This window comes from Accipiter gentilis, chromosome 7, assembly GCF_929443795.1.
Source record: "Accipiter gentilis chromosome 7, bAccGen1.1, whole genome shotgun sequence".
Lineage (NCBI taxonomy): Eukaryota > Metazoa > Chordata > Aves > Accipitriformes > Accipitridae > Astur > Astur gentilis.
Genome location: NC_064886.1, coordinates 35,974,649 through 36,000,214, shown reverse-complemented (window position 1 = coordinate 36,000,214; position 25,566 = coordinate 35,974,649). Strand labels below are relative to the sequence as shown.

At 37.8% G+C, this 25,566-nt stretch overlaps 1 protein-coding gene across 1 annotated transcript in view; it reads right to left on the bottom strand.

The window, feature by feature from the left end:
* The window catches only part of CDH8 (cadherin 8), a 389,193-nt gene that overhangs the window by 151,331 nt on the left and 212,296 nt on the right, over positions 1-25,566 (bottom strand). The gene's annotated exons all lie outside the window — the stretch shown is intronic.

Sequence of the window (25,566 nt, the reverse complement as noted above, 5' to 3'; positions counted from 1 at the left end):
CTGAAGGTTGCTCAGCCCTTCTGAGGGCTCAGCACAGGTCGTAGCAGGGCTGACAGCAAAGCATCCCTGCGGAGGGCTGAGGAACGCCAGCGCCCTGCCAGAGGTCAAAGCGGCCCCTTTGCCCACCTTCTTTATCAATCGAGTTTATGAGTTTTCTTCCTTTTTATGCTGCATATAGTACCTGGTAGCAGATTAAATGTATTATATTTAATAGTTACATGCATCATAGCTCTAAATGTTACCACCACCTTTATATTTTTTCCCCCAAGTTTAATGTTTACTAGTAGAGAAGGGGTCAGTATTGCACTAGGAGCACAAGGTATAGACATGGTCAGGTTCAGACAACGACTTAAAATGGAGGACTGATTCAACACTTAACTAGTACTGTTCTAGAAGCTTAAGTGCACTCAGTTCCATCCTTGTTTTCCAACTTTCCTTGGCCTGTTTTATGTTGTGTTTCCGTACAGCATTCAGTGTGGTTCTGTATTATTAAAGCTGCTTCATTGCTCAACTTTATTTTTCAATGGCTGGTCATCTTGAACTCATTCAGATAATCTGAAAACCTTTTAACCTTAAGCAAAAAATAAGGTGACTACATTGCCAAAGATCTCTCTAGGATTACAGAAAGGGGACCCTAATATTCCTTATTATAGTAAGAATACCATATAATTTAGTTTCAGGAATGTTAATCTTATTTTTCATGCTGCTACTGTGTATGCATGCACACATGTAAGACAGTGAATGAGACACCTGCATTTGGAGCTCTTACGTGCTTCACTTTAACTAAATGCAAGTTATTTCAGATAACAGGTGCATTTCTTTGTGCACAAATATTCATTCTGAAAAGTCTCAAACTCAATGTAGCAAAACGTACACAAAATCTGACATTTTTCAAGGGCAATGAAGAAACATCTAACTATTTCTTTGCTTCCCTCAGCCCAAACATTTACTTTCCAAGCTGTGAGCCTGGGATGATTCCTTGGAGAAGGATGGATATAAAATACACAATACCTACTTGAAGCAGGCAGAGAGCCTTGAGGGAAATACAAAACACTTTGCAGTGCAATAGATAACATCAGAAATGTGGCTTCTTTTTACCTGGGGTTCCCACTGTTCCAAAGGGTATTTTTCTCCCCCATCCTTCCACCAACTGAACAACACAGTGAGAATACAGATGCTGTCACAAGGAAACATGAAGGCATGTAGCCTGTCTTCCTGGTAATTAATGACTGTTTTCAAACTGTTTCAGTAAAAGTAGTTGTACACCTTGTTTTAATTTCTATTAAAAATACCTGATGGAAGCAACCCAGAATAAAAATTCTCACTAATAAGAATGGGTTTGATCCCTTGTGTCTGTGCTTTAAAGAGGCGCTACAGTTGTATGTGGGAAGAAAGCTAATGGTAGAGGTTTTACCTCCAACTACAGCTTAAAAGTTTAGGTTTTGTTTTGATTTCAACCTTTGACTTTTGCCATTTGTTCTATGTGACCTTTCTTGCAGTTGGAAATTACTGGGGCAAATGCTATGCTCTTTCATCCTCAAGTTGTTGTAGGGGAGGGTGGTAAGTGTCTTGTTAAAATGGATTATGTCACCCATGGATTCCCCTGCTGGAAAGCCTTTCAGATGATGGAGTAAGTCTTGACAGGAAGAAGTGTATGGATTAATATTTAATTCAAAAATAATCTTGGAATAGCAAAGGAACATTTACAACTTCCTGCATCCTATCCAAATTAAATGATTTACTGATATTTATCATAGTGATATATATACACGCAGTATCACAGGCATGGCTGAGTATGCTGGCTAAAAATTGTTTCTTCTTAAATATGTATTATGAGGAAGATACTTCCTCTATCTCCTAAATGGTCATTTCATTGCTGCAAAAAACAGCTCTGACTCCAACTGAAATAGGATCAAGATTTTTAGTTTAATAACTATAGTGAAGAAAAAAATCTGTAAAATGTATGTGACTAAATGCATCCTGGATCAAACTGGAATTCAATTTTTAATATTAAATCTTTGTACCAGAAAAAAATACAGAAGCTTCACAAAATGCATTGGTTTGTGGTGTGGGGTTGTTTTGGGGGGGCCTTTTTTTTGTGTGTCTGTTGTGGGGTTTTTTTGGTTTCTGTTTTTTGTTTGGTTGGATTTTTTTTTGTTTTGGGGTGGTTTTTTTTTGACTGTTTGTTACTGATCGGGGCGGGGGGGGGGGGAATTAACCTCTGCTTGGGAGAGAACCTGGAGATTTTCTTCCATATTACTTTGCGTTTGAGTAAGAAGGATTAAAACCCCAATGTGACTTCTCATTCACATACAGACAAGAAATATCTATCATCTAAAAATGTGTGGCATAATGAATTCAAGCATCTTTTCACCCTTCTATATTTCTGTGGAAACAGTTGTTGATTATCATATAATTCTTTGTTCCTCAACATTGCAAAGCAGTGCCGTAAACTGTTTTCTGAAGACAGAGAATTTAGACCTTACTGCTTATTCAACAGAAGTGACTTGAAATGAGCTTTTACCGGGCAACTCAGTCACAACACAGTCTTAAAAGGGCTACTGCTGATGTAAAATGTTCAGCATCATCTCATTTAAATAACAATGCAAAAGTCAGGAACTTGAAAGGGGTGGGGAGGAGAGTAAAGGGAAGCACTGCCTGGAAAAGAAACCACTGTGTTAATTCCTCATATTCAGATTTTATTCCATCAGATCACCTAGTAATGAGGTATTTCCCTCAAAGTATCAGTGGCTGATTTCAGGTTTTAATACACAATATAAGGCCTGATCCAAAATTACCTGAGGTTAATGAGTCCAGTGAGAATAACTTGATCAAGATAAATTACTTTATTGCAAGCTACTTTTGCTTACAGGGATTACCACTAGCATGCTGCTTCCAAGTAATATTAGTAATATAAAATTAACAACAGATCTGAAAGTTACTAAAGCAAGTTTACAGAACAGCTGAGTAACCTACCATTATTCTATTAAAGACTTACATAAATTCAATGCTGTTTTCTCAGGTAACATCCAAACACTCTACCTAGTTTGTACCTTTTACTCAAGTTACATGAAGGATTATTCCTAAATGTAATTTGCTTTGAAAGGCTAGAATTCACGTTCCATAAACTAAGAAGAATCAAAACAACTTAAGTCCAGTACATTTCTGAATAAAATATATGCTTTTATCAGTTCACTATGCCAATACAGAGACATAATTACCTTTAGAGCATAGGTTCTTATTACCATCTTGCAACCTTTAAAACCCACTTGTATACAGTTACCGCAAGTTGGTTATCATGAAAAATGATCCTCTATGTTTGGAAAGTCACTGAAGACATCTGTAACTTGAAAAAATCCGTTATATAATGCTTACAACTGATACTACAGATTAAAACAAACTGACATAAATGGCTCATGACATAGAAGTATATGATTTGGGGTAGGTTTCTTTTTGTTTGTTTGTTTGTACTGACAAGTTCATGGTTTCACTTTAAGAGGGAAAGCTAGAAATACTGAGAAACTTAAGTGAGGAATTCGCAATGGAATGCCAGATCTCTTTGGAGAGATCAAAACCAGTTAAAATTCAATATCCAACACTGGAACAGAAAGCTTGAAAAAACCCACTGAAGAAAGAACAGACCATAAAGCAGCATCATCTATAAGTGACAAAAATTATTCTCAATCACCTAAAAATACTTGCTTTTGAGTCTGGCCTTTTGTGAAAGACATCTAAAGTCTATTCCATTATAACTCAATAAATAAGAAATAAACACATTGATTTTGACTAAGTAACTTTTGCTTTGATTGGACAAACACATTCTTATAACCATGCAAATTTCCAACCCATGGACTGTCAAACAGAAACGAAGGTTTAACCCAACAGCAGCACTGGGCTTTTGGGGCCTTAGCACATCCTTTTCCTGTCCCAAAATTACTCCATGTAGTAAAATAAAACATAACTAGTTCTGAGCCCTCTTCACCCTCTAGAGATTCTAAAATATAAAAACCCCAACTACTAATTTGTGTACCATATGCACCAATGATATTATGGAGTGCATAAAAATAACGACACATTATCAGGTTTTATTATTCCTTGGGTACTGTTTGCAATTTTGATTGGTTGTTGTCAGGTTGACTATTAGAAAAACAAATATCTCTTTTGTATATCAAACACTAGCATAAAGACAAAAGAAAATTATATCAAGTAAGGCAATCAACCACATTTTTTTGGTACATGGATACATTTTTTGTTCTGGATACAATTTGGAAAGTTAATCTTTTGCTTTTAGTTTTCAATGTGCCTTGTGAATATAGGTAACTGGATCGGTTTCAGTAGCTGTGCAAATATTGTTTGCTCTACCTCAAGTGCCCTCTAGTGTGCAGTAATTAAGCAGGTTAAAATAATTTTTTTTTCCTTTTTCCTAACAGCCACTCTTGTAAATCCCAAAGTAATGTGTAACACTGCTTTTATTCTCAGAAGAAAGAGAAATTCAATGTTCGCTACATTAATTGTGTAGATACAAATGAATTATTTTTATGTAAAATCAAATCAACCCCTTTGCTGTCAAGTTTTTATTTTGAGGTGTTAGTTAAATAAAGCCCAATAATTCTTCCAGACATTGTGGAAATGTTGTTGAGATACAAACAGTTTTCAGTGTTATCAGAATCAAAACAACAGTCTTCTCTATCTGAAAAAGGAAATTAACATATTCATCAGCAAAACTTGACCCTAGAACATGATTTAACAACAAAACCTCTAATTATGCTTCTCAGTTTTTGTTTCATTGTGATGGTTATGGATTTGTTTTTTGTTGGGTTTTTGTGGTGGTTTTTTTTTTTTTTTTTTTTTTTTTTTTTTTTTTTTAAGTGCTGGACACCACTGATAATCCTAGCTTTGAAAGTTATTTTTAGCTATTCTAGGCAAACACAAATACACTCTCATCCATGAAAAATGGAAGTACTTTTATATAGACACCTATATTTTATTTTTTTATCAGCAAGTGATTGAATAAGGCCATAATTAACCTACTTTTTGTCACCAGTTTACAAACTTAAGTAATTCTACATGAATATAAATTAAAAAATTACTGAGTCGCACATTTTAAAAAGTTTTGTGTGTTCTCATCTGTCCTTAACAGCAGGATTAATCTGTCCTTCCGTTACGCTGATGTACTTGGTCAAAATTCTGACATTACTTGGCTGGACAAGTTGTGTCATGTCTGTCAGCGATAGGAAGTTCTGTACAATGCTACATTTTGGCTGCAGGAGGCAATGCATGCGGCCAGGCAGTTATAGCTGTTTAACTGCCACATCAGCAGGACAGAAGGTGGCTGTCTGACAACAAATACAGAAGAAAGGGAGGACAGGAGGAGAGAGGATGTTGGGAGATAATAGTCTGGAAAAGTAAAATTACCAGGTGCAGCTCTGAGAACAAAGAATGAAAAATATCGGTAAATGCACCTACAAGAAGTAGTTGTTTAACTTACTTAATCATATTTCTAAAGGGGCTCCTCTGTATTTAAAAAGCAGACTTAACACTTGAGTTACCCACCTGACTTTCTCCACTGCACAAATGAGTTAATTTTGGGGGGAACCATTCAAGACTTTTCCCCATTCCTCATTTCTTTGTGGTCTGACTTCAGAACGAAGTATTCACTTTCCAGCAGGATTTACCATAATATTCCATAACAGCAACCTTAAGCGTACTCTAAATGAAACAGATTTTTAATGGACTTCTGACAGCTGAGTTAAGAGGGATGGGTGGATCCCAGGAGAGATGAAATGCTTGCATATACTAGCAATATGCTACAAGGTGAAAGAATTGAATATTTATGAGTTGTTAGATCGGTAGGACTTCCTATAAGTGGAAAGAGTCATCATCGCTGTATCTGAGCTCAGGCTGTGGTTGTAGGGTTGTGGTTTCCAAGTGAGGTGTTGAGAGAAGCCAACAGGATTACTTCCCGTTTGCTAGCTTAGACTCTTCCCTACTTAGCATGTTGGCTCTTTTGAATGTTTTGGATTTTTTTTTGTTGTTGTTGTTGTTGGGTTTTTTTTGTAACTTAGCTATTCCTCACGCATTCCATAGAGAACATAGTTTTCTAACACATTTTGGCATACGCATGAGGCTAACAATAGAAAGCTAAACATTGCAGAATGCCAATACACAGCTTTCTAACTCTAATGGCCTATTTTAATCTATCTTAATGGCCACACTGCACCCAGGCAACATGATGGCAGTAATGCAACAACTAGATTTATTCCAGAAACAATAGCAGAAAAGAGATTCTCCTACTTTAGAGCAAGTACAGACCCAACGTACTTGTTAGTAGGGACTAGATAGGTCTTGATGGTGATTTGGGAAAATAAACTGCATTCATTACCATCAGATTTGAGTACACTTATCCAGACTGTGTTCGACCCTCATCATTGTACTACAGTGATATCGTGAACTGCTATTAGAACAGTAGCAAAATATAACTACTATCGATACTAGTATAACACAAAGAAAGGAAAAAGCCATTCAGTGGCAAGGATATCTCCTTGCCATAAAATGGATAACTTAGAAATTGACAGCATCCTGTTACCTTTGTTCTAAACAAGAAGACTCTTAAGTTTAGACCATGTCTTCATGAAGGTGCCTTCCTTAAATAGAGTAGAAGTAGCATATCTTAGGTCCATGTGAAGGTGACAATGATAGCAGGCAAACAAACTAAAGGTAGCTGTGGTCACTAATAGAAGCAAAAGGAAAGTAGCACAAGCCTCAGGTTTCAACATATACCACCTGAAGAAACTCCCAGAAAGGTAGTTTTGCATACCCCATAACCCAAATCTAATAGTAACACAAGCTGAAATTTGGCTGCTAGTCCAAACTGTGTTTGTTTCTCCATTCTGAATGCAGTGCCAGATTAGGAGTATATGCTTATTCCAAAGTAGTTTTCTCCAGAGATTTCTGTTTTGTTTCTTTATTTAATTAAGAAGGTAAGTCAACATATTGCCCATAAAGTGATTTTTTTCAGCAACTGCTGACATTGTATTTTGGCAGACTGATCTTAAAAGAGAGGTAATTCTGTGGTAAAATAAAGCATCCATTTCCCCTAAAAAATATTTTTGGTACATACATAACAACTATTGCTAATGAAGGAGAATATAAATCATTTAAATCCCCAGGACTTAATGCTGAAGTACTTTACTTTTTCAGTAAGTAGCTAAAAAAGCATAGTATGTAGAGGAAGAATAATTTTACTGCAAAGGACTAGTTTTAATACCAGTGATTTAGTGAACCAAGTAAATACCTCCTGAAATATGTTTTCTACATTCATTTAATAACTTTGATAGGTGGTATTTATTGTCAAATAGTAGTCAAATCAAGTGAATAACTATCTGAGACTGCGATGCTGGAAATAATGGCCCCCACAGGAAACAACATGAAAATGATGTGGCTAATAGTTTTGTAAGTTGTTGATCCCCAGCTTCTTTGCAAGCTCTCTGAAGTAAAGAGGCAGTAGTAAGAGGCAGTGTTCTCCATGAATTACTCAAGTCAAATAAGCCGATTGTGGCATAACTGAAGCAATAGTAGGGCCTGATCCACTACTGTGATAATTTCACTAATTCCAGCTTAACTCTGGAATAATGCTGTGGTAAAAGATGACCCATATTTTTATTTAAATTAAAATCTCTAATATTCATCAAATATTTATAAGAATACATAACAAATAATTGTGGCAAACATTGCATAATAAAGATGAAAGGGAAATTAACCTTGTGAATTTTTAAGCTGAAGAATAAAGACTATTACATTAATAAGACTTAATTATATCATTAAATATTTAAAATTATGTCCTCTAATAAATGTTTTTATTTAACATATTTCTTTTTTATCTATTACTTTAGTAAAATGCCTTTAAGATATGAACAAAAACCCAGCAGAGCTCTTTTTTTTTTTTTTGATAGCCATGCAATTACAGAAAAAGTGAGAAGGGAGCCATATGTTACCTCTTCGACTCAAGGTCAGCTTTCAGGACAGAACAATCTGTACTTCCACAAGCCTCAACTCCCTGCCTGGATGGGCTGGGTGAGGGGCTGCATCTTTACTATGCATTTTTCTTCAATTATTTTCTTTTTCTAGGACTACCTTAGCTCTATTTGTGCTAATGAACTAAGTTAAGCTAGCACAAATAAAGCTTATGGCCACCCATGTTTCTAGCATGCCTTTTACCATCTACTCCCACTAAAATAGGTATAGAGGACCGTGCATTCAAAGATCAGCTTCTAGGCTGCACGGATGAGACCTCCCCCTTGCTATCACTGACAGAACACAGGTATAAAAGCAGGAGCTGGAAACTATCAGGAAATCTTCAGGGAAGTGAGCACCTTGCAAACAAGACAAAGGGTCAGCTTGCTTGCAAAGGATTGGAGGGTCTAAGCTTTGCAAGGAGTACGACCCACCTCATCGTATTTGTGTCAATACCACAATCTTTTTTTCCTTACGTTAATTTATCTCAGCTTATTCTCCCCAGACTTTTACTATTATTCTACAAAGAGAAATCCAAGGAAAGCAAAAGCTTCTGAATCAAACCAAATGCCAGGCAACAGTTCGACACACAATAAGGTTGTAGTCCTACCAGACAGATTTATTTCTCCAGCACATCTCCAAAACTTTTAATGTTTCCCTATAATTACAGCATTTCAAAATAACATTTATGTCTTTTCTGTATACTCCAGTTGTTCTTTCTGCCTTGACTGCACATATAAACCACACACCCAGGTAGCCTGCATGTCTCAGCTTTCCAGTGAAAAACTATGCATTACATGCACTTGCAGAAACACTGATTAAAGTCAAATGGCAAACACTAACAAATCAAATCTAACTCATCAGCATTTCAGATTTATCAGAGGCTACAATTTAATGATGCTTTAGTGGAAATTCTCTTCATTTACAAGCACACAAATATGAGGCCCTATCTGCTTAGCTATTGTGCTTTTTCCAGTTAAGCCATTCTTTCTGTTTACCACAGTAATACTTATTCTGACTTAATCCCTGCAAATTCTTGTTTACTTTTGTAATATTCTTTTGACTTGTCTTCTGTAGATTGTATGTTTTGTTGTTATGATTGTCTTACCACTATCCCTCACCATTTCCCGCTCATCTGTCCGTCATCACCCATACTGTAATTACAGAAATGTTATTTGCCGTAGACAGATGCATAGGGTTGCTGGCAGGAGTACTACCATTATGCAGTGCAAATCCTGTGCAGAATATTAAAGAATCATATGAATCAAATGTTAGTGAAGGAGTATTCTTGAGGGTTATCAGAAAGATTGAACTAAGTCTGATTTGCTTGTTTACACATTGGACAACTCATCTAAAACTACGTAACATTTATTTACATTTGGCAGCTAAGAGGGCACTGGAGATATAGTCTTCTAATTAACATGCATGATGCTGCAAATATAAGCAGGGATAAACACATATTCCATTATGTATAGCTGCCAGTCATATTGTCACAGTATTCTTTTCAGTGCACAAGTAAAATAGTGTTACAAAGCAAACAAGCACTGAGCTTTCACTTCAGTACCTGCCTAATAAACAACCTCCTGAAAATAAGGTATGACATTATTTGGAATAGTTACCACAAAAAAAAAAAAAAGGCAAGTTTCTTAGCAGTGTCATATTCTACCACTTCATTTAACTAAGGCTCAAGAGACAGCAGAAATAACATGAGCTTCCACAAGTGTTATGTTTTACTTTGCCTTATAGTTTCCACAAGTAAGGCATGTGTTTCCAACTGGCAAGGCTCAGAAGAGTGAAAAGTGACACTATGCTTACAAATAAAAAGCTTAATCTGTAGGACAAATAAGGAATAAAATATATACCACAGGTCCAAATGGATCACCACTGAAACATAAGGTAAAGCAGTCTTCCTAGGCACATGTACAAACCAGCACAGTTAAGTGAATGTTGAAAATTGCTTATCAGCTATGTCGCCACTGGAATTTCACCTGGGTGCGCGTTTCGGTGATATACAGTAACATGTATGGACTAAAAGGGTCCACCGCCCTATCTTCCTTCTGTGTTGGTTAGGTTGACAAAGAAGATGTGAAGATAGCGCCAGCAGACAGAAATGCGGGCATCACCAAGCTAAAGATGCTTTCCCATGGTAGTTTTGCCTTTCCTTTTCACTTCAGTCTAAGTGGTCGATTCTCAGCAGCATGCCCCAAGTTCTCTTTCCTCCTAAGTGCTAGCCTCATAACCGATACACGTGTGTGCACATATGGGGATCAATGTGCACATATGCTTCTGTAGACTGCTTATACCATAGAGGTTTACAAATGCTCAGTACATTGTAAGATCTCTTCGGAAAAGTCAGTGACTGCTGTCATTGAGAGCAAGACAGGATTTATTATTTGCTTCACAGTTCAGCCCAGACATGTTTGGACAGGTGTATGGTCTTCACACAAAGCTCTCCGTTAAAGTGCCTTCAGACAGACTTTTAGTCTCTACACCACAGTTCACTGCACAACCTTACCCTGAGTTGTCTCATATATAATTTAAATGTTTAATGCAAAGTAAAGCTAATGTTAACAATACATATTTTTGAAGACTGACAGTATAATGCTTTATTTCCTAAAGGAATAACTGGAGTGATCCATAAGCAAATATAAACTCAAGTAACACCATCTGAGCAGATATAAATTGTGCTCATCCTTGAGAAATCTTAGAGAGTGCATGCATTCCTTCCTCCTCCTCAACTAGGCAAAGCGCAATTTACTGTGTGGTTTTCTTTCTGATGAGGTATTAAAAGCTGCAGTGCACTCTATTCTGTATTGGTATTAATGATACCTTTGGAACTGTGATGTCTTTGATATGTATTGTGCGCTGCTAACTGATGGCTCTTTCTTGCCTAGAAAGGTACTTTGTCTTAGCAGGTTTGTGTGGGCTGAGATTAGAGGCCACAAGAACATTTAGAAGTTGAGGATTTTAAATTAATATAATGTATCATATCATTAGTGTTGAGATAGTAATACCCTCTAAAGTCACCCTAAACTTTCTTTGTCCATGCAGGAAATTATTAGATATTATCCTATCTTGGTTCTGGATATTCTTTATTGCTATTCACTCTCAGAGTCAGTGGATGAGAATCCACACAAGCGAGAGCAGGGACAGCAGAATCGTTCTCTTTGTGCACATTCTCTTGCATACTTGCTGCAAGGACCCCCAAATTATTCTTTATAAATGCTCAGAAGCAGCAATTCTGGTAATTGTATGACTAACATCTTCATCAGAAAGCGGTATCTTTCACATACAGCAAGTGGAGATGTTGGTATCGTCTACACTGAAAAAAGGATTTAGGAAAGGGCAATTATTTATCAAAGGGGAAAAGATAAACTTAAAAGATTAGTTTGTGGCACATCTTTTTCTTAACCTGTGTTATAGTTGTCTTAACTTGTCTATAGTAAGCATACATTAAATAAACAACAACTTGCCAACTGATTCCATTTTCTTGTCTATTTCTTTTACCATACTAGTAACACTTAAAATAATTTTGCATAAGAGAAGACTCATGTTCTGCTATAAGATTTTAATTATGCCATCTGAAGTGTGAGCAGTGGTTAAGAGCACAAAAGGTTGGAGACAGAAGAAAAAATTTGGCAGGGGTAGAAAATCAGATGGTTGTTAGGAACTGAAAGCTATGAACAACTCGGCTGGTTAGCGATCAGTGTAATTTCTAGTAGAGAGCCCTTTACTCTGCAGAACCACTTTTGCAATAGCATCAAACATCAGTCCTCTCGGCAGTCTCAGAGAGGAAAAGGACTCTGGACTGCTGGCTGAACTCCTTAGTCTCTGGAGCAGCCTCCTGAGGTCAGGTTTCAGAAACACCAGCAGGGCAACATGGGAAACAATCAGTGCTGCTGCCCACACAACCTGTTCTATGAATAGACAACTTCATTCTCTAGGCTTGTCAATCTGTCACCAAGAAAAAAAAATAGAACGGAAAATTAAAAGGTTATGATGTTATCGTCTCCAAAAATAGGATTTCAGTCATCCCAGAGAAGTGCTGTGCTTGGATATTTTCACTCAGGTTCTGCAGTCTGCTGACGTCTCTCTACCGTCACCAGTACTGAGCTTCCTTTCGGTACCGCGAAAGGTCACAGAGCATCAGGGAGATAGAGGGATACCTTCACTTAAATGACCATAAGAAAACATGTTCAGGATTAATGCAAAGTGGAAAGAATTGAAACAGTCTTTTTCTGTTTCTCTTTGCTGTTGTTGACAACACTAAAACAAGTAGTGCCTTCCGTTATTCAACATTGTCTCAGGTCTATCAAAGACCAAAGGTTAGTTCCTAAAAAAGGATGGATGCTGCTGACTAAACCAGTCATTCAGATAGCCTGGTTTCCTGTGTTTCTGAGCTACTGTGGAAAACAAAGGATCACAGATTGCAAGAGCAGAAAAGACTAGAGGAAAACAATTTAAGGAAAAAAAAAGAAAAACAATTGGTAAGTCCAAAATATTACCTTTGAGAATGAAGAGAAATTAGTGAATGCCACTATCCGCTTTACTTGGAAAGACAGCATTCAATGGCATCAATATAAATTGGAAGAAAATCCTCTAGCATGAAAGCAAAGTAAGAGACTAATTCAGTTCTCAGGGCAAAGCAGAGGATAATAATGGTAAGTCTGACCCTGTAAGGTGCCGACTGCCACATGGTAGCCTACAGGCATAGAGTGCTCAGCACTTCTGAGGGTCAAGCCTTTGGCACTCTGGCATTTGAGATTTAGTCTTTCTATAGATTAGGATTGATCTCTCCTGTCTCTGGATAAAAAAAAGACACAACCAAACAACCAAAACCCCACAACAAAAAACAACAACAAAAAAACCCCAAAAACACACACCACAAAAAAACCCCCAAACTAAACTGTAACCTTGAAATTGTCATCCAAACCTGGACTCCAGCCAAAATAGCAGAGATAGAATCCCCTTGAGAAGCAGAACAGCAACCCCAGAGGTCACTATTGATGCATCAAATAGAAACAGTGGATTTTGATATAGCAAGGACTTAACATCATTTCATTTTTATTCAAAACCTAAAAGCATAATCATATTTTTTCCCCCTGAAATGCAGAATTGCATCTATCTCCATTTAAACACAGATACTCAGAGGGTATCTTAATATCCTTTTTGAATTGAATATGCATAAAGGCATGTTTGAAAGCAGTGCAGATATAGAAAACAACGTTCATTCTCCATGGCAATAAGATAATGTTTTGCTACCCTTTTTGTTGTTTTTGGGAACAGAAGGAGTTGCCAGCAGCTTCAAAGCTGTACAGAAGAAGCAAGCCATATTCAAGCTAGGAATGGCACCAGTCAACTCTCCAGAAGGAGGGATAACAAGTGGTCAAGCTTTTATGATCCATTTCAAAACAAATGAGTTTGGCTTCTGGGGTGGTTTTTTGCTTCAGGCAAGGCAATATTCTAAGTTCAAATGAATAAAGAACTCAAGCATGCTGTAGGTTCCGTTTACTCAAAGGCCTAAAACTACTTCAGACTCACCGAAACTGAGGAAAGCAAAGACCACAGAATGGTATTTCAAAGGTTTATGCTTAAAACATAGCTCATGGCAATGTGTTCATTGTACATGAATTCCTTACTTTCAATGCAGCAACACCCAGCAGACACCAAGCAAATGTGCAACTGTACAGAAAGATGCACCCTCACTACAATAGTATTTTATAATTGCAAGAGTAATCCTGCTCAGTACGAGAGGAACCACAGGTTGAGACCCCTGGTGCGTGCGCTTGGCTGAGGAGCCACTGGTGCGCGGCCACCATCTGCGGGCTTATGACTGAACGCCTCTAAGTCAGAATTCCCAGCGGTTAACCAAATCTAAAACTCCAGACATTCAAACTTCAGACCTGCAGAACATCAGTCTAAAAATAAGAGAAACAGGAAAGTAAATGGGAAACCATGCAATAGTGTACATTGCATGTAAAAACAGCTGCAAAAAAAAAAAAAGTAGATTAAGAGGCCTTCAAAGATTCGGCCAAGGGAGAAGTACTATATAAATAGAAATAAACAGAGAGAAGCAAGTGTTTTGAAGGGAAATACAAGGAATTTGACTGCTCTGTCAGTGACTGCATTGGTTACTCAGTGTGCCTACCAGGAATGAGTTTTTATTATCTAATATTTATCACTTTTGACGATCACAGGTGTTCCTACTTCGAAAAGATTTTAGCAAATGCCCCTAACTGTGTGACATCTGGATACTGTCATCACACTAACAAGAGGTAACTTTTGCCACTAGGCTCTGCTCTGGCAGATGTGTTTTTACTGCCACTGTTCATTTCCTTCCCCGTTAAAATGCAAAACATTAGCTTTTACTTACAAATAGACATAACCTGTTCTTTTCTACACCATGAAGTTAGTCAGATCCTTGTACACTGTTAGCCCAACCAAAAAAAAAAATTAAATAGAAAAAAGTTTTACTTGCTAGAATACTGGGTCAGATTCTCAAGTAATATAAATTAAAGGCCATGCAACTATTATGACTGACACTTTTTGTGAAGCATCCTTAGCTTGTTTTCCATGTTGTTAAAAAAACTGTTTAATAAAAAAACCCAACCAAACAAAAAAAAAAACCAAAAAAACACTCAGGAAGGAAATGGAAAGTTTTCTCTAAACCTGCAGAAAGAACAAGCTGCTTTGAGGTAAGGCAGAGTCAAGCTTAAAATGTTTTGCAGGAAACATTTTTCACAAAAACCTCAAAAAAATATCTTTGGAAACTCATTGTTGCTGGAACCCTATATGTAGCTGAGTAAAACTAACATATTGTTAAGTCCCAAAGAATATCAGTTTCATTCAGCTGCTCAGGCACTCGTAAGGGCCTGGGGAGGCACGCTCCGGGGATATCACGTCTTCCTTTGGCCAAGAAGGACCCTTTGCCAGTTGGCTTTTTATGATGCGTAACTGGTCCTGTCTCAGTGACTTCATGATTTCATTAGGATTTCATCTCCACAATAATCTAACACCGAGCAAGATCCCTGACCTCAGATCCAAGCCACCTCATGGCTAGCTGTCTGCAGAACACAACAGATCAAAGGGAGGTTACTCAGTCGACAGCTAGGAAATCAGATGCTTGCTGTGGTTCAGTGAGTCCTGTCGAACACTGAATGGTTTTGCAAGATTGCCTGGTGGCTGGAAAGCTTTTACCTGATGAAATCAGCTTTGTTGGGATAAGAATGCAATGGAAGACTTCTAAAATTTTTTTGCAGGAGGGTTTTTACCAACTTTTGGAAGGGATAATAATAAAGCACAAGAAAACAAAAAGTACACAAACAGAACCTAAAAAGCTACGCCAAAAATATGCTTAGCTTAAAAATTATCTGTGTTAGATGACTGTCACATTCATAATACGTACTGTGTTTTACTATCAACTGGCAGAAAAAGACAACAGAATCAACAAGTCTATGATCTATGCACAACTCACCAGAAATCTCAACAATCCGGAGTGAATAAAGAACAAGAATATTATGAAGTCAGAGGAAAATTATAGGATAATGTTTAACTAAACAAAATACTACAGTTTTTACGTTACTAAAGATGAACATAAAATTGCATCTAGACATTTCTGAAAGTCTGAACATCAAGGATTCAATGAAGTACATAGGTCCAGGAAAATTCCAGTTTTATGTGATGTATTAATATTAATCTACATCAGATTAGACAACATATACTGACAGGGATATCTATTTTCTGATCTGAGCAGGTTTTTTGCATATTAAATCATATAAAGCATTCTACACTTATGCCCAATTCTGTAGGAAATTAAAACCTATGATTATCAGTTGCCTAACAGTATCAATGTTATAAATTAAAGGCTTTGAATAATGGCCAGCATGCATCTCAGACATATTTCAAACTTTTGAAAATAATCCATCTTTGGCAGACCATCTGACATGTTCACAACTTCTGATCAAGGCTTATATTATGTGTCACCATAATGTAGAAACAATTTATTATAATATATAAATTCTTTTGTCCATCTTATACCTATCAATTTTTTTCAGCAAAACCTAGGGTTGTTTAAAACGTGGAAGAAGTTTGGCATGTTATGTGGGTCACTTATGGAAATCAAGAACATGATTTAACATTAATACACATAAAAATGACCAGAAATTATGCACTACAAATCCAGATCAGTTTGTGTTTTTTTAAAACTCCATTGTATAATACAAAGCATTTTCTCAGTGAGGGACAGAAAAATTCAGGTGGAAAAAATATAATTACAAAATGGAAATATAGCTTAGTTGAAGCTATGTAGTATAGTAATGTTATTCTCCTCACAGCAGGATATTGGTAAATAGACTTACATCTATGAATGGTAATTTTTAAGAGCAAAAACTAGCACTTCTACTTCAAATCCAAACTAACTCCTATGTGTTTCTGAGTTCTGGGAAGAGGTACTGCAGAGCTATAGCACTACCACATATGGGACGATATTTGCTTTTATAAAGAATGAAGCAAAGAGCAGTCACTACATTAACTGAAAATAAATGCAAACACTACAGAAAGTTGTCTTCATTATTTGGGAACAGCTGAAAAAAAGACATTTGGAAAGCAAGTGTCTTTCTCTGTAATTAGGGCTATCACTGTCTGTCTGTCAGATCTCTGCAGAGAAAGTAGCTATTCTGAGACACTGAATAGCACTGTTACAAGGGAGAACTGAAAATCAGTCTTTTCTGTTGTTGAGTTTTGGAGGAAGATCACCCATTGAGCATTCAGTACATTAAGGATAACAGTTTATCTCTGTTAGAAGAAATCCATACTTTGAGGCAGGGAGAGGGATGTGTGTTTGCTTATTATAGCACAGGTATATCTTTTACATTCAAATTCAGATGCATACATGCTTCCTGTAGTTGCATAGCTCAAATGTAAGGCTATCCTAACCTTTAGTGCAGTATTTGCTATTGCAAATACCAGAGTCTCCCTTTTTTGTGATCCAGTTGGCTCTAGACTGGAGCTAGAACAGAAGCCGACATATAAAAAGAATGCATCACCAGAGCACAGGCATGACTGCATAACACGATGGTGTAGACTAGCCACGATATTCCTATTAGGGTTTAGTGCCGTGCTGTCTTCTGCCACCACTGATTTATAACAACTATTTTTGCAGAACATTTTGCAGAGATTTTATTCCATGTCTAAAATGCAAAGACTTAAGTGCAACAATGATCCAGCGCAAAATGAACACAAATTATAGGCTCTTCCCACCCCACAATTAGGTGAGAACTCTGCATTTATGAAGATTTTCTAAAGCTAGAGTTGAACTCGGATAGCACAGTGTATATCATACTTGGAATAGCAGCCTAGCATTCATTCTGTTGTCTCATTTTATCCTTTCAAAAACACAGCCAAGTTGTCCCCTTTATTTTCTTCCCATTTCTGCCTTTGTATTTAGCTTTCTGTAACATTAGAAAGTTTGGAATAGGAGCAGGGGGATGACAAAACACAAAAAAACCCCCATCAACTCAGTACATTTAGGAAGGTTTTTTGGTCCTGCATTATTGCTCCTTCCAGGCTTCCACAGTGCATCAATCTCCTACAGCTATTTATTCCTTGTGCGTAACATGCACTAGCTTTACCGTGCTTTTCTTTTGCATCATCGTCACCACAAAGGCGACCTCCATAACAAGAAAAAGAATGCTTTATAAAGGCACCATCAAATAGGTTAAACCTCTTCGCCATGTGAAACACACCTAGGAAGCCACAGACCACGTTCCAGTGCAGGACAGCTGCAGTGGGGCCAACATGAAAACCAAACAAATCGCCTGCCTTGGTGCTCAGGCACCAGAGACAGACGGTTACCCGATTGCCCGCTGAATAGCAAAGCGCAACTGAACGTAAATTCCCTAGCTTCTCTCTAGCTGATTGTAGATTTCAGATACGGCTCTTCTCTAGAGAGACCTAGTGCTCAAACACTGCGCCAGCAACACGTAACTGAGGTTTTGCAGACCCTCACGCCATCCGCGCTGCTTGCCCCGATCGCCTCCCTCTCTCAGCATGATCCACGTGTGGTGCCATATTCCCGGGTGTACGAACATCTGACCGTACCTCACTCTCTCGGACTGGAGGCCGACAACCAGTACCGTGGTGAAAAACGAATAGCTGAGGTGCTGCCCTTGAGTTACAGCTGAACGGTGCTGCAGCCCAGCCTCCTGGCACTTACGCCCTGGCTGCTTAAATAAAATGCCTCTCACCTTCCAGGTTTACATTAGAAGTTTAGCACAGACATTATCCTTACCCAGAACGGATCTCTGCTGCAGCAAAGCCTCGGGCGGTAATGAGATTGCGAGGGAATTGCAAACAGTCTTTTGCAATACTACTTTTACCTAAGGGCTGCCAAAGCGACTCCAGGCATTGTCAGAGGCTCACAAACACGCTTGCCACGAGAAGGTGACACGCGGCATTTTCACGACAGTCACGGGCGGTACCAACTTTGCGACTGCTAGGGTGTCGCTGCGATTCATTTAACGTAAATTTGTATCGAAGCTGGATGACAAATGGATTTTGGAATGAAGCTGTGCTGCTTCCACTTTACCAGTTCTCGTGTCCGTGCAGGAAACAGAGACCACCCTGCCCCCTCCAGGGTGGGAGTCCACAGAAGCTGTGCGAGGCGGCAAGCGGGGGGTACGTCTTGCTGAACCCCTGTTTGCCATCCAGGAGTCCCCGCTTTATGGCCGAGCAAAGGGGATTCCCTCTGACCGAAGTATTGTGCAGAGTCAGAAGAGCTCAATCAGTAGTGCTTCTGCGGTTCCATGCTGCTCCCTCAAGTGCTTTTTTTCTTAAAATGAGCAACCTATTTGCTGGGTTGGACAGGTATGTCTCCCTTTTTTCCATGGCACCAGAGCTTGCCTATGAACACAGGGCTAAATTCAGATAAAACTGTAAAGAAGTCTGTAATCCTGCTAATGTAAAAATCAATAGCTTTGCCATTAACATCGCTGTGAATGAAGTCAGCACACTGAAATAACTTTTACTGCAAATGTATTTCCTCAATCGCACCTGACATAGTGATTGAGATTTGCTAATCCATGCATAGGGCGTGTGCCCTACATCCTCGTTACACATAACACCTCAATTTCACAGACTAGTTTTGATTACAGGAACTTACTGCCCCATATAAGAGAACGAAAGAAAAAAAAACCTGACAAAACCCTTTCAAGGGACAGTGTAATGAGATTCTAGCAACTTAGTTTCTGCTCCTTACTTGCCTCAATTTATCTTTTATTTTCCTGTTTCTTGACACACACCAACTCCAGCTCTGACTCTCTAGGACTCAGGAGACTAAATTCAGAAATGATGTGTAGAAGATAAGTTACATATCTTTAAATAGCTATTCAAGTTAGTTTTATCTTCGTAACCAAGTATATGTTATTTAGTACCAAAGTAAATACACTTTGGAGTGTATGCTTATCAAAAAAAGAACTTCATTAGTATCTAACTCTTAAGATAAAGAATGTTTTACATTGTTGGAAAGGGTGATACAGTTACAATCTTCCTAAAGAACACAAAGGACATGTAAATTCACTATAAGTGCTGAACAAAAAAATCATAAGTTTTAAAATAAATGTTCTACAAGAGATATGGCAAACCATTGTAGATTATTTTCTTGTATAAATTTGCTGTCAGTATTCGAAAAAATTCTATAGTTTTAATAATATATCAAATTACATACACCCCCCCCCCCCCCCCCCCCCCTTCCTCAAAGGACAAATATGGCTGGAATTTCCCTTAAATAGTGGGGGTGTGGGAATCAAGACAGAAAAAGACGAAAACCACCATGAACATTCACCATCTCATCCTAATTTGATATACCAGTTTATGGATTCACGAACATGAGATATTACCATTTCTTTGCAAAAAACATGGAGTTTCATTCTGAATTCAGTACTGCTCAAAAAACTTCTCTGATTTGGGCCACGTAATACATAAAATCTACCTTTCTCAATATGTACAACATAGAAAGTGGAGGAAAAATATAAATAATAAGACTATAGCTATGTTTTTCATCTTGTTTTGTAACAGCAAAATGCATTTAGCAAGAAATAATCCTCCGGTCTGCTATACTGGCTCTCTTTTACCTATTTTTGTTTAGGTTTTGTTGAAATCAACACCTATCGGGGTAAGAATTTCTGTTTCATTTGTTTGCTCATTAAGAACAAGAAAGTGCATAATCCAGAAAGGCTTGATGTACAGATGAAGCTGTCAAGAGCAATACAAATTCTAGCAGAGTAGTTTCTCAAATGTGATAATTACTATTTATTTTATAGGCTTACACATGACATCCCATTATTAAAGTAACTCCCACTTCAGCTTTTATTATTAACCACACTTTTCAATCTCTTATCGACCCCAAGCAAAACTGTTGTCGCTGTGCAGAAAAATACAAAAAGCTAACACTCAATGTTTACTTTACCAGGAATTATTCTCAAAGCTATTTCCACATTTTAAGAGGTGCCTCATTCGAAAATACTGATGGCATCCATTAGAGATTGAAGTTGCCCTTTAGAATAGACTGGATAAATCAAAGTGTAGGGAAAACCAGTAGGACTTTCAAAAGCATTTGGAGCTAGTCCAGCTGAGTTCCCATACGGATCAATGGGAGTTTTAACACCACTTTCAAGGACGGTAGCAATCAGAAAGGAAAAGCCACGTAGCTGCTTCATGCAGAATTCTGTACCATTACATTGTGTAATTATGGGGACTCCGCAGACCTCCTAAAAAGCTGTACCTGACACAGCTGGGTCAACCTATGGTTTCATTCAGAAACACAGTATATAATCCCTTTGTCGATGCTTCATATAAGCAGATTGCAGTCTGTCATAGGTCCCTACTCAGTTTGTTTTGGCTGCAGATCCTCTTTCCAGCCACTGATTGTTACTACCTCCTTCATTATTTATTCTTCCATGCATATGAAGTGATGGCCTGTCACAATTTTGGTTTAAGCCAGCGTTCTCCTGAATGGAGTTTACTACTGCATGTGGAGGCAATACAAATGTACCATCACCTACAAGCTGGAAACACCCAAGCACCAAACTACTTCAAAACCACCAGGAGTAAATCTCACTCTTTTCTATGCCTGTGTAAAGGGATCTGTCACATAGTACTATGGCAGGAGAGCGGGGGGGGGGAGAATTGAAATTGAACCCAAAAGATGAAAATTGACAAAAACAGAATAAATTAAGAACCCAGTAACTACAACACTAGGAAGAATCTCTTGCAGGAAAGAAGGAAGGAGAAATGGAAATCCCATTGATTGGGTGAGAGAGAAAGAATACGATAAAAAAGACCAGCCATAGTTAATAACACGAGCAGAGCAAAAGAGGACATGCTTGACTGTGTCCAGTGGAAATTGAGCAAGGAAAGAGTTCAAAAAGAAAAGAAAAGTCAAAGAAACTAGTCCAGAGACCACACTTGAGCTTTATAAAAGGAAGGGAGATGAATGATATCAGTGTCTTACAGACTGAGATCTCACCTGACTTGTGAAGTAAGTGTTCTTCCTCAATGGTTTTATATGCATTTTTGTTACATGGATGGTATATTTTTGATCATATATGCTTTCAGAGATGCAGTGCCATAGCAAAGCACACTAACAAACATCATAATATGGTAGGTTTGGCAGAAAGCATAGGATTTTAGGGGATTTTCACTGAACATCTTCAAAAAAGCACAGCTGACTGGAAACACTGTTGAGAGCCGTTGGAGATTCTAATAATAAAGACAGCACACACACACACCACACAACTAAACCCCAAGATTTAGACAGGCTGCTTTCTCCTGACAAACACTTATCTTTTTCATTAATAGGACAACATCAGTCTTGAAGATTCCACTGCTCTCTCCCCCCCCCCCGCTCCTTCAAATGGCATGCATATGCAGTTGCATACTATTGCCACGCTCCTTCATGCCTAGAATTTTGATACAGGTACCAGTATTTGTGTATGTTCAGATTTTCCCCTAATGGTAAAGTTCCCAAACAAAGGAGCAGTAATGAATATACAAGATCTGAACACTAAGTTAAAAAAAAAATGAAATAACCTGCAAAATTTTACTACAAGAACATGGACACTAACATGTTCAGTTACAGCCAGTAACAGGGGAGATGACCAGCATTCAACCACTGATGTTTATAGGACTTTTTTGTTCATCTCCTCCTTTTTATGGATTTCTCTGCTGCACTTGTTTTGATATGCTTTTAGTCTGGTCAGTTCTGCTGCTTTTTTTCAGTAATTGAAAGTCATACTAGAATTTTTAACAATGTTAATTTTTGGTGAAATAACACTTTTTTGTCTGAATTACTATAATTATGTTCAATGCACTCTTTATTGCAGCCCATCGTCCAGATGGCTCTGCTGAAGAAATGGGAAAGCTAATATACAAAGATGAAAATTACCAGTAGATCTGATTTTGTTTAAGTGACTGAAGACTTCCCCCCCCCCCAGCAAGAGATAAAATGCAGTATCCTCAAAACTAGCACCCGTATTCTGTGATACAGAAGAAAGCAGCGATTTGTAAACCCTTAAGAAGCACCTTTGATGTTTACGTTTTTGTGTTCCTTTGATCAGAGATTAGTTGCTAAAATGCAGAAAAAGGATCACTTACTGATACACAATGAACTTTAAGAACTCACATGGAAAAGAGCCCCTAAAATATCAGATTTATTGGCCACCACAGCTGAAGTAGAACTCAATTTTAAGCATGAATAAGTAGAATACTAATCTATGATTTCACCTAAAACATTTCCTAAATGATCTTTTTTATTTAACTGAAGGGAATATGATAAACAGGTCTCAAATGAGCATTGGCATGTTCTACTATGAATTTCATTATACCATTGAATTCTAATGTTTCAGGAGAGGTGTCACATAGAACTTAATTAATACTCACAAAAAATGGCAACTGTAACAAAATTCAGAATAGGATATAACACCCATCTCCAACTGCATTTTTCAGATTGCATTGTCAGACAGAGTTTGAAAAGTAACACAGAACTGGCAAGAAGATATCACATTCAGTCTTAATTCTCCATTTCTTACTTGATTTAAATTTTTTTTAAGGAAGACTTCCTAACATAAAGTCACCATAGCAAGGGATAAATGGTAGCTGTTCCAGGACACAGAAATGGGATGTAACCTCCTAAGATTCAGTTTAAAGAGAATACTGAATTGACAATTGGTAAGTTTATTCCTGTGCAAGAGTAAAATTATCTCCACATACAGAAATCATTATACAACATTTATACTGTATAGCTCATGTTTAACCATGTAACATATCAAGGAAATGTAAAGTCCACTGATTGCAGGTTGGGTTATATTGATTTTTCCAAATTATTTCTACCCTATTTTATATGGTTATCCTATGCATTCAGTAATGATACATATGCATCTCAAAGATGTTTTATATAATCATTTAGAGCTATATCATAAGACACATAAACATGGAGAAAGAATTGAAAGTATACATAGTGGAAAAATATTGGTTTGTCTTTCCTCAGAAGGTTTGACTTTGCAGTGTTTGCTACATCATTTTTCTCACAGCAAGAAGGGAATTAGTTATATCCCTTTCTTACTTCACAGCTATGTTATGTGGCTTACTTTATTATGGTTGGTAAAGCACTTTAATTTCTTGGATAAAAGCTGCTAAAGAAGTACAAATAATTTCTATTTTTAAAATAATTTCAACCTCAGAGTTATACTTCAAAAAATCTCAAAGCTCTTACAACAATCTTGTGGAATATGAAAGATTAAGCATTGGGATTTCCTTATGCTATCTAAAGGGACATTTGGGGTTCTGGCTTAATTAGTGCTGAGGGTGTCAAAAACAACCACAGATTTTATGGTTAGGTAATCGCCTAAATACAGAATCCTTAACCACACTGATGACAACATCAAGGAGAGCACTTTAAGACTCTCAACCTGGTGAGCTCTATCCAAGCTCTCCTGTAACACACCATACCACTTCCAATTTTCTCCCCATTCTTTTACTGGCATAAAAATAAGTCAGAGTAGTTTGAGGAAGACTGGAAAGGAAAAAAACCTGACAGTTCTAAAATCCAGCTCTCCTCCAGCCTCTATCCTCCATCCAGGTATGAAGAGATAGAAGCTGAACTGTAAGCCTTTAGCTCTCCAGATCCAGCTCTGGTATGGGGAATGACATAAATTGAGAGATCGTAATAGAGGCTGCTACTACTTCCCCGCCCCCCCCCCCCCCTTCGGTCTTTCCAGATTCACTGTGAACTATGTGAACACACCAGCAGCTTCAGCTATGTTTCCAGTACCTACAGACAACAGTTATTGATGATTATTCAGTTTGACAAGTCTACCAGCAAAGTAGCTAAGAAGCAAGTGGACTCCGAAACCAAAACCACTCTTCACTTCAACTGATGCTTCCTTCTCCCAGTTAATAAAATAGAGGAATCAGGCACTGCTGGCTAGCCATGGAGTAGTACAGAACCAGTACGCAAGAGTCCAAACTGATACTCACAGAAACGTTAAGAAAAAAACCAACTGATCTTTGATATGGGTCTGTAAAGCAGACAAAGCTACAATGTTTACATTTCACTAATTATGTTATTTTGTCAAGTGGATCTCATCCAGTCTGAACTGAGCGATGTTGCCCCCCACATTATCATCTTGCTAGCTTGATATCCAACTTCATATAGCATGACAAGGCAACATTTTTGTGAACAAGCCTAGTGTCTGTGATCTGCCTTCATATGAAATTAGTTTCTTCCCAAATGTCTGTTATTCCAGTTGTTAAATTACTTTAAGTCATGCTCCAAGGCATGTATAGTATACTACAATCAAACAGGAACAACACTTTGCATATCATTAAATGCCAAATTCTTTCTGTCACTCTAGAAGCAGAACCGCAGCCAGAAATGTGTGCTTTCTATGCTTCTTTGCAATTCCAATTGCCAAGTGAACATAGGCTGGGGAAGCAGTTCTGCCAAGTGTCAGTGCTGCGTTAATATTGTTATTATTCTCTGGGAGTGAAGTATATAATGCTATTTTCTCCAAAGGCATTATTGATACCAAGGATTAGCATTACAATTTGTATAATTATTGCAGTGCCCACAGGACTTAATGTCATCAAATATTTATACAACTCAGAATAGTTGAGTGCAAATGTTATTAGATGCCTCGCTGGACCTTTGGAAGAAAAAAAGTGAACAGAACAGGTAGCTAATTCAAAGGAAAAGCATAATAGGGTATTGTCGCAGGATGCCTGAGAGAGAGATGGTCTCAGGATGACCTTGAGATCTCTTCACACTGCTTTTCTTAATCAAGAGCCCTAAGCTTCTGTTTTGGTTTGGTTTTTTTTTTTTTTTTTTTCTTTTTCCTAAGAACCTGTCTAATTTTAAGCATCCAGTGTCCCCTTGTCACTTCACATGACCTGCCCCTCCAGTATCCAGCGTTTTACTTTCTCTGCTTTAGACCTCCATCCCACAAACACCTGCTGCAGAACACAGCACATAACGCCAAGTTAGCCAACTGATACTACCTG